This window comes from Beta vulgaris, chromosome 3 (assembly GCF_026745355.1).
Source record: "Beta vulgaris subsp. vulgaris cultivar EL10 chromosome 3, EL10.2, whole genome shotgun sequence".
NCBI classification, from domain to species: domain Eukaryota; kingdom Viridiplantae; phylum Streptophyta; class Magnoliopsida; order Caryophyllales; family Amaranthaceae; genus Beta; species Beta vulgaris.
The window spans coordinates 5202224-5215403 of NC_079204.1; positions in this window are offsets into that span (position 1 = coordinate 5202224).

Genomic DNA, 13180 nt, shown 5'->3' on the forward strand with positions numbered 1-13180 from the left:
ATTAAAGAGTATAACTTTGAAAATATACATTGAGATTTAATCCAATAACGAATAAAAATATTGCTATTTATATTTACAAAATAGTACTTAAATATGGTCAAATTAAAATTAGTATCCAAATAGTGTCAAAAGTTAATATGATGCATGTGTTAGAAACGGAGGAAGTATATATATTCTTTGATAGAGCTTATTTACATCAAAATTATTGATTTCTTTCATTCGTCAATCAAAATCACTCAAGTACGTAGGTGTTGTTATCTACAACTGAAAAAAAATAATATTCATATGTAGTAACCATTTAACCAATAATCATTTCTAATTGGTAAAATCCATTTGATCAGTAAAATCAAACTTTTTTTTTTTTTTGAAAGGAAAATCAAACTTATTAAGAAGAAAATTAGTTTTGTTCGGTAATATAGATCAGCAATTATCTCATTTAACAAATTAAATACAAATGACGCTGAATCAGTAAAAACTAGTTTTAGATAGTAAAAGCTGTTATTATATGTAAATATTCATTATAATATTCTAATTTCTACATATAACAAAATTAGTACAATCAATTATAATCAGTAAATTAATCTAAGTTCAGTAAAAAGGTTTAGAGAAATGCACTATTATTCAGAGATGCATTTCGTAGTTGCACCCGGCCCGCACTTTAATTTCATTCAACAATTTGAATCGCTTTACAATAGTTAGTTTGTTCCTACTAGTAATTGATGCATGGCATAATATTAAAGAGAGAGGGGATTGAGGAAATACGTGAATAAACCTAGAGATTAGAGAATATATGAATTTTATTCATTGAAAGGGTAAGATTCTAATATTCCTCCGTTTCATATTACTCGCTACACTTTTCAATTCACGATTCCTAGACTATATTTGGAGAAGAGAGAGATAGAAAGCAAAAAGATAAGGGATCCATGAGAGAGGAGAGAGATAAAGAGAGTTTATTGCCTAAAAAGAAAGTGTAGCAAGTAGCCAAGTAATGTAAAACTTCTCACAATGAAAAGTATAGCGAGTATTATGAAACAGAGGAAGTAGTAGCAAGCAATACATATATAGTCTTATATTTCAAATAGCTTTCCACATTTGTGAAAAATACTTACCTAGCTCAAAAGCCTTGATCAAACTCATAGAATCCATGGAAGAGGAAAGCCTAGCATGAAAAATGAGAGTTTGTCAAGATAGCCAAGGAGACTGCCTGGCACACACCAAATTGAGGACTCGAAGTTCTTACTCCCTTTGTCCCATATTAATAGTCGCATTAATAATAATAATGCGACGAGTAATTTGGAACAGAAGTAATATACTAAGACCCACCCTCAATGTAAATGAGGCAGGCAAGTCATCCTTGGCTACTAAACAATAATACTCTCAACTTCATGTAAGGCCTCTCTTCCTCTCAATAGTATACCTTTTGCTTGAGTAGCTTACTCAACTCCATGACAAGCTCTTTATTTCTAATCTCTATATATAGCAAAAAAAGTTCATAAATATGACTTTGCTGCATCTTATCCTAATTTTCCACCAGCTAGCATTTTCCATATTGGGATATATTCTTTCATAATATTGTCGAGAGACCAAAACTTTGACTATATAAAATCATTGATAATATTGACAGCTGATTTGGAATAAATTAAAGCAAACAAAAATGTCAACTGGGCATGCAATTTTATATGTATGGAATATAATCCCAACTTTAATTTCAATTTTGTAGATGTATATAGGAGTACTAGCTACCTAGCAATTCACTTCGTAAAATGTATGTCATTTTACTTTGTTAAGAAACCAACTTGACAATATGACGTAGGAAGGCTGGATAATGATTTGCGAAAAAAAAGCCTGAAATGATTTGCACTAATCGGGCCGACGGAGTCCGATTGCTTATTGTGATACCTTTTCGGAAGCGGAACAGCCCAACGAGTCAAACTCACCGCTACACCATGACATATAGGCTTTTTAAGCCATCCGAGTTCGTTTAAGGCCCGAAATCAGCCTTTTAATTATTTCCGAATTTTATTATTTCCTTAATTTCGTATTAGGGTTTTATTTTACGTATTTAAACATTATTAGGTCAATGTTTGGAGGCAGTTTTTGACTTTTAATAGTATCACAGAGTTCATACTCTTTCTGGTGGATTCCGGAGCTTTTACAGATTTATCGCTTGTAAATCTGTCTGTTCTTAATCGAGATTAGTGCTTGCTTTTCTCCATAATTTCCGACTGCGTCACAATATAAGGCTGAAAGTTGCCCACAATTATGGTTGTTAAGGCATTGTTTTCCTCAACTTATTTTCAGTTCAGTTTAGTTCAATTCAGTTCAATTCAGTTCAGTTCAGTTGTTTTATGCCGAAGAGAACATACCCTTAGTGTTACTTAAGGGCCTGTTCTCTTCGGCATAAAACAGCTGAACTGAACTGATCTGATCTGAACTGAACTGAATTGAACTGAACTGAAATGAATAGTGATATGTGAGAGTAAAAATATTGTCAAGAGCTGAACTGAACTGAACTGGTCTGAACTGAATTGAATTGAACTGAACTGAAAATAAGCTGGGGAGAACAGGCCCTAAGTGAAATAATGCTAATGTAGTTGAGAGTATTGCTGGTAAAATGAAATATTAATTTTCTGTATTATTAGTAGTAATAGTAATCTTCTACGTAAAAAATTGACGTTCATGCACTATTCATTTAAGTTAATGTTCTCAAATTGCTACAAAAATATGTTTACGTATGAGTATATTGAGTAAATCAAAGTGATTAAGTGAAGTTGGAATTATTATTAATATTATTCAAGAGAATCTCGAAACTATAATCATGATTTGAGTAAAGAAATCTTTTGTAAAGCAAATTTCCAATGAGATTTCAGACATGATAGTATTTGTGAGGTGAGTTACTCTACTTTTTTTTTTTTTTTTTTTTTTTTGTTGAACAAGGATAATTTCAAGATAAATTAAGTGTTTTGGCCAAAAAGCTTAATACAATCCGAGGCGATAAAGTTTTGACAATAACTAGGTGGATTGGGAAAATGCCTAATTACATTAAGGGTGTTCGACCCATGCCTACTTTTTCTAGCTAATGCATCCGCTACTTGGTTATCTGGACCATAGACTTCTTTTCCAAGAAACATTAAATGTCAAGCAAAGTGAAAACCTAAGTTTGTACCTTGGAATGCCTCTCACTCATAAAAGACCTAAAAGAAGTGATGTGCAATTTGTTGTTGATAAGGTTCGGAGTTACTCTATATTGGTAATAAGATTTTACTCAGTTTTTGAATGATTATTGCTCTTATAAGTTAGAATCTATCTCGTGGTTAAACATAGTCTAGAGTTCAAATGTGTTCAGGTCCGTAGAAGATTCTAGTTGAGTAGAAGTTGTTATGCTCGTATGTTAGAGGCTAGGACAGTACTTGATCTTTAGATAGCTAGCTAAGATCACTTGATTATATTTCCTCTGTTCTATTTTAAATGAAACATTTGCTTTTTCACGCAAACCAACACACTTTTTTAATCATTAATATCTTAGTTGTGCACACGTAAAAAATATAAGAAAGTTATAATTTGATAATATGCATCGGGACAAATCTAACAAGCTAAGATCCCACTTGACTATATTTTTCTTTATGTAATGGCGATAAATTGGAGTCAAAATTGATCAATGAATAGTGTCATTTCACTCAATGTTTCAATTAAAACAAAACAGAAGAAGTATGTAAAGTTTTTAGATCGATAAATCATAATCAAAGTTCAAATTAGTTATGGGTTTGAAATAGATACTCTCCGGTCTTCAATTTATTTCGTGAATATCATGGTAACTTGGTTTTATTGTCGATTAAGGGTATGTTCTCTCCAACTTATTTTCAGTTCAATTCAGTTCAGTTCAGTTCAGCTTTGGACAATACTTTTACTCTCACATATCACTATTCATTTCAGTTCAATTCCGTTCAGTTCAGTTCAGCTGTTTTATGCCGAAGAGAACATGCCTAACTACGAAAACCCCTTTAAGAAATTTAAACAAATTCTATTAACTACAAAACTTTTGAGGAAGTCTTCCTGCAATTAGTTTCTCCGATCCATGTCTGTTAAGGTTTTAACCTACATGTGAGCTTGTCACACCTTGAAGAAAAAAAAAGTGAGGATGACTAATATATAAACTTATTAGACTACTCCTCTCATGCCAATTGATTTTAGTATGAAACCTCATTTGGATTGTGGGTGGTCACTTTGTCATCAGTATGGGGTTGTGTACAGACCCAATGATGTATTCGTTGATTAATTGGTTAATTCGTTTAATTTATTCATCCTTTTGGGCGAAGTATTTGTATAAGTTTTTTGAATTGATTTGTGTATCCTACTATTTAAATTTCAAACTTTTTTTATCCGTCTAAAATTCCGACTCTAAATAGTTTTTTTTTTGGTGTGCTTGTGTCAATAAAATCCCAAGAGGGAATCCAGAAAGAGAAGGTGAAAACCAAAACTTTTCCGGATTAGTAACAAGTTGAGCTTGAGCATGCATGCATGGTCATGCTTTCTCCATGATGCTTCAAAAGTTAGGGTTTGTGAACCAAACAAACAGTATCATTGAAAATTATCGTCTCCTACAAGTTGAGCCAGATTAAAAGACTCAAAATCATGAAACATAATTTTGATTTCTAATTCAATTTATCTTATTACCTGGCACGTTATAAAAGCTTGCAAACCTTTCCAATTAATTAAGTAGCAGGCTAGTCATCCTTAGCTACTAAACCACATAACTCTCAACTTTATGTGAGGCCTCTCTTTCTCTTTAAACATGAGCAACTACGATGCACATATGCCGGCTTGAGTTGCTCATCATAAATTCATAACCATGGAGATGGAGCGCGACGCACTACATAATACTTCCTCCATTTAGAAATAGTTGCACTATCTGTATAGTGTTTACTATTTACATCGTTACACTTTGATTGTCTTTGGTAATTTATATTTTAAGAATAACATAGTCATATGAGATCTTGTTAGATTCATCTCAATGTATATTATTTTAATATCAACTTTTTATAATTTTTACTTATTGATAATTGGAGATATTAATGTTTGAAATAATGCATTGACAAACGTGAATAACATGAAATGGTGTAGCTATTTCTAAAAGGAGGAGTATAAACTAATTAAGCCTCTCATGATACTGTGATCACATGTTCATATCTCCCCCGGTCCATATACTCAAAGTGTCCCATATAATATATTGCTTGTTTCTTTTTTACACGTTTTCCAAAACACACCTTTGACCTTCAATATCTTCGATTTCTTATTTAATAAAAATAAAAAAAATTGATATTATGAAAGCACACATTAAGGCGAATATAACAAGATCGATTCCACATGAATATGTTTTTTTATATATACAAATGAGAATATTTGGTCAAAGATTTTAAAGTTTGACCTTAAGATAGAGGAACAAGCCCTATATTATGAAACGGAGGGAGTAGTATATATGACTTTGCTGCATTATTTTATCCTTATTCTTTACAGTAACTGCTCATGAGTCATGTGTTGGGATATATTCTTTCATATTATAAGGAACAAAATTGTGACACAAAAATCGTTGGATCTGGATGATCTTGACAGAATCCTTTTTATGGAGAGCAAATCAAATATTGTCAACTCGGGAAGCAATTGTATATTTCTGCTGATATCGCATGGAATACAATCCCAGCTTTTGTGTTAGTGTGTACTACACCGTGCATGCATGCAATTGACTCTGCAAAAATAATATATCCTGTCAAATTATTTCATGCCACAAGAAAAAAAAAAAAAAAAAGGTTCCTTTTCATCTAATGGCTAATGCGTATTCAGTTTTGAAACTTTGTGGCAACTGATCTTAGTCTTACCATGCATGGCCATGAATTGGTATGTATACTTTTTGTCATTCTGCTTCATAGCTGGTACATTATGTATCATTCAATCTAATAATTGGTATCAAACTGATGTATGTGAGAGATGGTTCATTTCCTACAATCCTAGTTAGCTGTTAGGATTCTTTATGTAGTTCCTAATACTTCTATTAGGAAATTATGTATTTTATTTACTTTAAAACTCTTACTTAGGTGTTTGCTTGATAAAGGAATCCTATTATATTTAGGAGCGAGTCTAATGCCCTTTAATCATTGGAGTCTTGTTAGTGTTTGAGTTTGCTTAGAAGTCTTTAAATTATATCCTAGGTTAGGCATGTGATAATAAGGCTGGTTGTTAAGTTGCTTGGCATGGTTAGGAGTTCGAACTTAGATGAGTTTATTCATACTTATCTTGTTTAGGTGTGTGATGCTTAGTTAACTTAACGAGGAGTTTTTGTTATTTCTCTTCTTAGTTATTGGTTGTTAGGACTTTGTTTTAGGCGTGTAGTATGTAATACACGTTCATGCTTAATAAAATTCAGTTGTTGTTTTGAATTAAGAAAACGTGTGAAGCTTGTTTGGTTGCATATAATAAGGACCGAGTGTTCTAATTACACAAAATGAAATTTATGTGATCTTGGGGCCGAGACTCAGAGACCCTCTTAAACCTAGATTTAAGAGCCTATCCATCTTTATTTTCATTGTTATTCGTCCACAAATTCGTAAACCACAAAAACATTGAAACTCGCCAACAAAAATCACATCATAATAAACATAAATCTAACTGTGATTTAATGTGGTTATATCTATAAATTATGTATATTTAAAGGAGGAGTCGTATGAGGTGAAAATTTCACGTACGTTTTCCGGAATTCTTTTAATCGAATTACGATCGTAACGGATGTCACCTTGATTTGAACGAAATTATTATGCGGAAGCTTTACATAATTATTATGAAGCTCTGCGACTAGAAATCAATCCATACGATCGAAAGTTATATACTCTATAATCAAGCAAGCCCTACGGCCAATTAGGCGACAATAACAAAAGCGGCAGAATAAGATTATTCCATGACTATGTTTGTCCGTGCTTAATAGTTAAAAGTATATAACTTAATCCTGTAAACAATTTCTGCTTAAAGTAACAAAATCATGGGAGGGGAATAAGAAGCTGTTCGAGCTAATAAAGTACTCAAAACTCAAAAGCTATTTATTTATGTAGTTATTATGTATCAATAATTAAACGAGGGAAGGAAATGTGAAATATGTTTGATTTTTAGAGTGAAAATGCAGTAACAATAGACTCATGATAGATGGTGGTAGAGGATATATATATATATATATGTGTGTGTGTTTTTTTGTTTTCTTGTTCTATTCTTTGTATTATCTTATTATATCCCCACTATGACAATTTCTTAATTAATCGAAAAATTTTAGGTGTCATGAAAGTCATTTGCATAGGAGGGGAAAGATGCTAATCACATCTAATTTGGTCAAAACTCAATTTGAGTTAGACTCAAATCAAAATTCAAAACTTAACTTGAGTTGACTCGAATCAAACTAGCTAGAAGTAATTGACTTAATTTTCACTTTACTCGAAATAGAATCGAATCGAGCTAAGATATTGATCCAATTGGTTTTGATAATACAAACTAAAGTAATTAACTAACTTTTTTAAGTTTTATGTATGCAAGATTCATATATTAATAATGGTATCAAAATAAAGGAAATTCCTAATGGAAATTCCAAGAAGAGTTGAAATTCCTAAATTTGAACTCCAAATTAGAAGAGGAGAAGTTCCTGAGGAGGAACTGATCCAGAAGAGAAGAAGTCTATGTATATGAGTTTATGCTTTTATGGTTAGGCTTAATTCATATATAATTATTGTAAGGAACAAGCATGCAACATCACCTGAACAAGAAAATGCATTTTGTTCTAAAGGTGATCATAGGCCGAGTCGGGGTTGGGCTGGGGTCAAAAAAAATGCCAATTGGTCGGGCCGAGCCAAAATTTGGGCCAAATTTTTGTGCTCAAAGCTCACTAATTCAAGCCAAAAATAGTGGACTTTTCGGGCCAAATTGAGTCGGGTTGAAATTTAAACTAAAAAGTTATTTTCAATTTGTCCAAGCCAAAAGAGTTTGGGTTGCGCCGAAGCCCAAGAAAAATTCAAATCGGACCAGACTTATTTGATCAGCTATGTTCGTTGAGTTGAGGAACATAGCAGTTTCTTAGATCAAGAAACAAGAACAACAAACTTTTGGGAACTGGACAGGCACGAGTAGGGTTCTAACTTCTAAGTGAAATAACAGAGGGGCAACTCGACTCTATAAAATTGTGAGGAACTTTGACTTGATGAATGAGTCACAGTCCCACTAACACATTACATATATAATAAACCAATACTATTTGGTTGTGCATAATATAAGAAATGTTCTACATAAAAATAGTATTTTTACATGCAATAAAATCTTCTATGTAAAATTACTATTTTTTTAAACGGAAAATAAATTTTAGATTTTTTAATACATTGATAAATAATCGTATAAGAATATAGTTCAAAATATTCAAATTAAATTTTTCAAAATTTACCTAATATATTTCATTTGTTTCAAAAATACATGACCCGGCCCGTTTTGACTTTTGAACTATTTACACTCTTCTTTGATCATTTTTTAAGAATTTTACGTAAGGAAAAATAGATATAGTCATGTGGGATCTTGTTAGATTCGTATTGATACATACTTTCAGAATATCAACTTTTATAATTTTTGCATACGAAGAATCAGAAATATTAATACTTCCTTCGTTCTTTTTACATGTTATACTTTGACATTTTACACTATCACAATTCACTTTGACCATCGTTTGTGATTTATACATGAATAAAAATATAGTCATCATGTGGGATCTTGTTAGATTCGTCTATATGTATTTTCAAATATGTACTTTTTATCATTTTTTCAAATACAAAATTAGAGATATATATATGATATCAAAATTTTATATTGACATGCGTAAAAAGTGAAAATATAACATATAAAAAAAATGGAGAAACTAATTAAAATTATGCATGTTCAAACAAGTTTGCTTAAATATCTTTAAGCAGAGAGAATATTATATATACCGAGCTAAACTCGGGCCAAACCTCCCAAGCATATTAAAATATCATCCGAAGTCCAAACCTCCCACGTGTAAGTGCTTAAATCTCTTTAATCATTTGGAATATATGGTAGACAATTAGACATGACTAAAGTATGTTTTGTACTTTCCTATCAATTTTCACTACAAAAACCTAAAATCCATGCATATATAAAAAGCCAATGAAGTCAAAGTTTAGTCAAGATTTTGTAGTAATGTTGGTTATTCCTAAATTCACCCTTTCTATAATCATTCATTTTTTTTTTTTTTGAGGTGGCCCTTAACTTATCCTTGAAGTTAAAGTTTAGTGTGTCTAGGACTGTTTGTTAGTGGTACATCATAGTTTTTGTTTGGTCTCCCATGCAATTAACTTAAAAGACAATGGAGAATAATACATCAGATATTATAAAAGTATATGTCAAAACGAATTTAATAATATCACATATGCATGGTTATATTTTGCTTTACGTAAAATTCACAAGACACAATCAAAGAAGAATATATGAATAGTGAAAAAGTCAAATCCTGTCAAGTATTTAGATACGAAAAAAGCATGAGATTTATGGATCGTGTGACTTGTGTCCATATAAGAAATTATACATAGTAATTATTGGTATAGTCTTTTTGACATAGTGGGTCTAATGCAAAGAGATGGATAATATGAGAATAATGAAAAACACTACAATCTTAACATATGCAATGCACGTTTTAATTTAAAGTTCTAGTAATAATTAAGAAATACATCAAAGAAGCAACATACTTTATATTATAATTACGAGTACGTAGAACCATATCGTAAAATGTACGCTATTTTATACGATTATTTGCTTTTATTTAAAATCATCCAAATGAGCAGATATTAAGTTGAAAAGAGAACTCCCATTCGCCAAATATTTGCACAAAGGAAAGAGATACCAAAATTAAAGATTGGTAGAAAATGAAAGATTTTGCACTTCAAACTACTACTTTACCTCACACCCCAAAAAAGACGTGTTAATCATTATTCCAAGGAAGAAGAGAAAGGCCTAGCATGAAAGAAGAGAGCTTGTCAAGATAGCCAAGGATACTGCCTACCACCTTTGTATTTTTGATTAAGAGTGTAATTAATTACTCTTAATCAAAATCTTATTACTAATCAAGAGGTAGGCAAGTCATCCTTGGCTACCAAACAATTATATAACTCTCAACTTCATGTAAGGCCTCTCTTCCTCTCAACGTATCATATTGCTTGAGATGCTCACTCCATAGCTTGCAGGTTCTCTCTATATATAGCTAAAGAAGATCATATTATATTCTCAAATATATGGTGTGTAATAAAGTATTGACTTTGCTAGATCTTATCTTTACTTTTAACGATCATGCATGGATCATACTATATATATTTCTATATATACCTTTTATTAATGTGTTTTGAATCTTACTTTATCACGTAACTCACGCGAGAGTCTATTGGACTTGAAGTGTGGATGCAGCACATATAAGTCTTTTTCATACTTGGCTAAATATTCCACTTAGAAAGTAGGGGATGGATGAGATTTGAATCCATGACCTTTATATCATGCTAGCTCTGATACCATGTCGAAGGATTAACTCAACCAAAAATTTAAGCCAATAATTAGAGTCCCAGAAATAATACTCTATCATAATCACATTTTTTTTATCTTGACAACTGTATAGTTATATATGGAATTTTAAAAATGGAAACCAAAGTAGCAAACCCCAAATTTCAACGGGGCAAGCATTTTTGTATTTATCAACATGCAATACATGCATATGTAACTTTTATTATCTAATTTGATAATACAAAGAGCTTTTTTTTTCCATAAAATTATTAAAAAAGACGGTCTAATTTTAATATAAAAGTAGACCTAGTCACTAAATGGATTAAACTAATCACCTAAAAAAAATTAACATAGTCATTATTGGGCTAATTCTCTTTTTAATATTAGGCTTATCATTGTTTAATTTTAATTTGAAAGTAGACAGTCTCACAAATTCATGAATTTCAGTCATAAATATTCGAGTCCGTAGATGCCAACTAGCTTAGTTGATTAGAGTTTTGGAGTTGTGTCCAAAACCTGAGATCAAATCCCGTCTACATCATTTGCCCTATAACTCTATTTATATTAAAAAAATTTATTGAGATCTTGTTTACTTTGTAAATAAAAAATGTTGACCTAATTCTTTTTTTTTTTAATGAAATCGGCAAAAGAAAAAAAAAAAAGGGAAAGGACCAAAGGATGAAAAGGAGGGACATTGATTCTCATTATTAGTGTACCCGACTACCTTTTTGAGCATCAATTTCATTAAAAAAAGTAATTAGGGATCTAAATCTTGAGTTTGACTCGATAATAATTGAAATTTAAAGGAATCCAAACTGTCTTAATCCGATGAGTAATATAGAACATAGTTCAAGAGCTTCTTTCTTAAAATTAAGATGGTTGTTCTCGATATGAAAACTTAGACCAACCACGTGTAGGAGGTGGAATCTTTCTTCTATTGTCAAGATTATATGCAAATCAATCAGACTAGAACATACGAGTTCATTCTACTTTCATATTAATTTTACCACAAAAACCAACATTCCTTTCATGAGAAAGTGCTCAAGGAACAGGGTTCAAATTCTTAATTGACACTTGCCATTTTCAATTACAATCCCGCTAACCAACGTCCGAAACGTTAGATAAGAAATATATTACTTGTGTTTATACAAAATAATAGAATTATATATAATTTCAATGCAAAGCATTTAATGTTTCTAAAAAAAAATATTTAATTTCAATGCAAAGAATTTAAATGTATTGCATTGGAATTATATATTATTATATTATTTTATATAAATATGAGTAATTAAGCAGAACAATATATTTCTTATCTAGCGCCCCGGGGAATCCGTTAGCTTTTGCCTTTCAACTATTTTAACTTCAAAAATGTTTAAATATATACTACATCCGGTCTTTATTAGTTTATCCGTATTTGTTTTTGGGATGTCCCTTATTAGGTTGCTCATTTCTTTTGTTTCTATTTTTGGAATGAGACTACTAAATAATAGTTTCCCTCTCCTTTTTTTTTTTTTTTTTTGAGGGGATAGTTTCTCTTTCCTTCTATATCCCACAACAATTGTTTCTTCTAAAACTCTATGCACAGAAACATATAAACTAATAAAAATCGGAAGAAGTATGATACTCCGGTCTAGTGTGTACCATCTAAATTTCGATTTTGGAACCAAAAGAATATATAAGTGTTGACTTTACCAGATCTTATCCTATCATTTTCATCCGTTATCATGCATGCATCATTTATCTTGCCGATAAGTATATAGGATATATTCCTTATTAGTGTAGTACATAGACCAATATTTTGACCCAAAAAAATTAATTGATTCCGACATCTGAACATTTGGAATAATAGAAAGAAGATCTTCAACTTTCAAGGGGGCAAGCATTTCAATATTTGTTGATGTGCATGCAATAATCCATCCAACTTTTACTATACATATGCATATATGCAAGCATATTGACATTAATTTTATGGGTGTCAGTCAAATTAATTTGCAAGGATGCGATAATAGTACTACGTAGGAAACATATAATACAGTGTAAGGAAATCATATTTTCAAAAATTCTCCTCTAATTTTCCATCATTATTATATCAGTGAAATTTCCTTCTATTTTTCGTGCATGGAAAATTGGCAAACCATGCATTATATCATATGAGATGGACAGCTTGATGACAATGAATCTCTCTTCTTGATTACAGTGATACTTCTAATTAAGAAAGAGGGAGAGGAATTACGCACTAGCCCTAGTTTGTATAAGATCATTGTACAAGTGTGGGAAATAATTGTGTTAACCTGATGTAGGTTAACCCTGGCATTTAATATATATAGATTTACAATACAGACCTATGACTAGTAAAGTACCATTCTACCCTTTATATATAATATTATCTAATCATAAGTTGACTTTTGAGATTGATTTCATCAATCTTGTAGCAGTGTGAAGAATGTTCCTGAGTTGCTTTGCAATTTTGTTATGTATGGTACAAATTTTGGACAACTGTTGTATACAACCGATTCTGCAAACTAGCATTTTTCTGCACGCTATGCATGTATGTTATATTAACTTCTTTTTTTCTCAATTAGATATTTATGAGTGTTACAAAAAA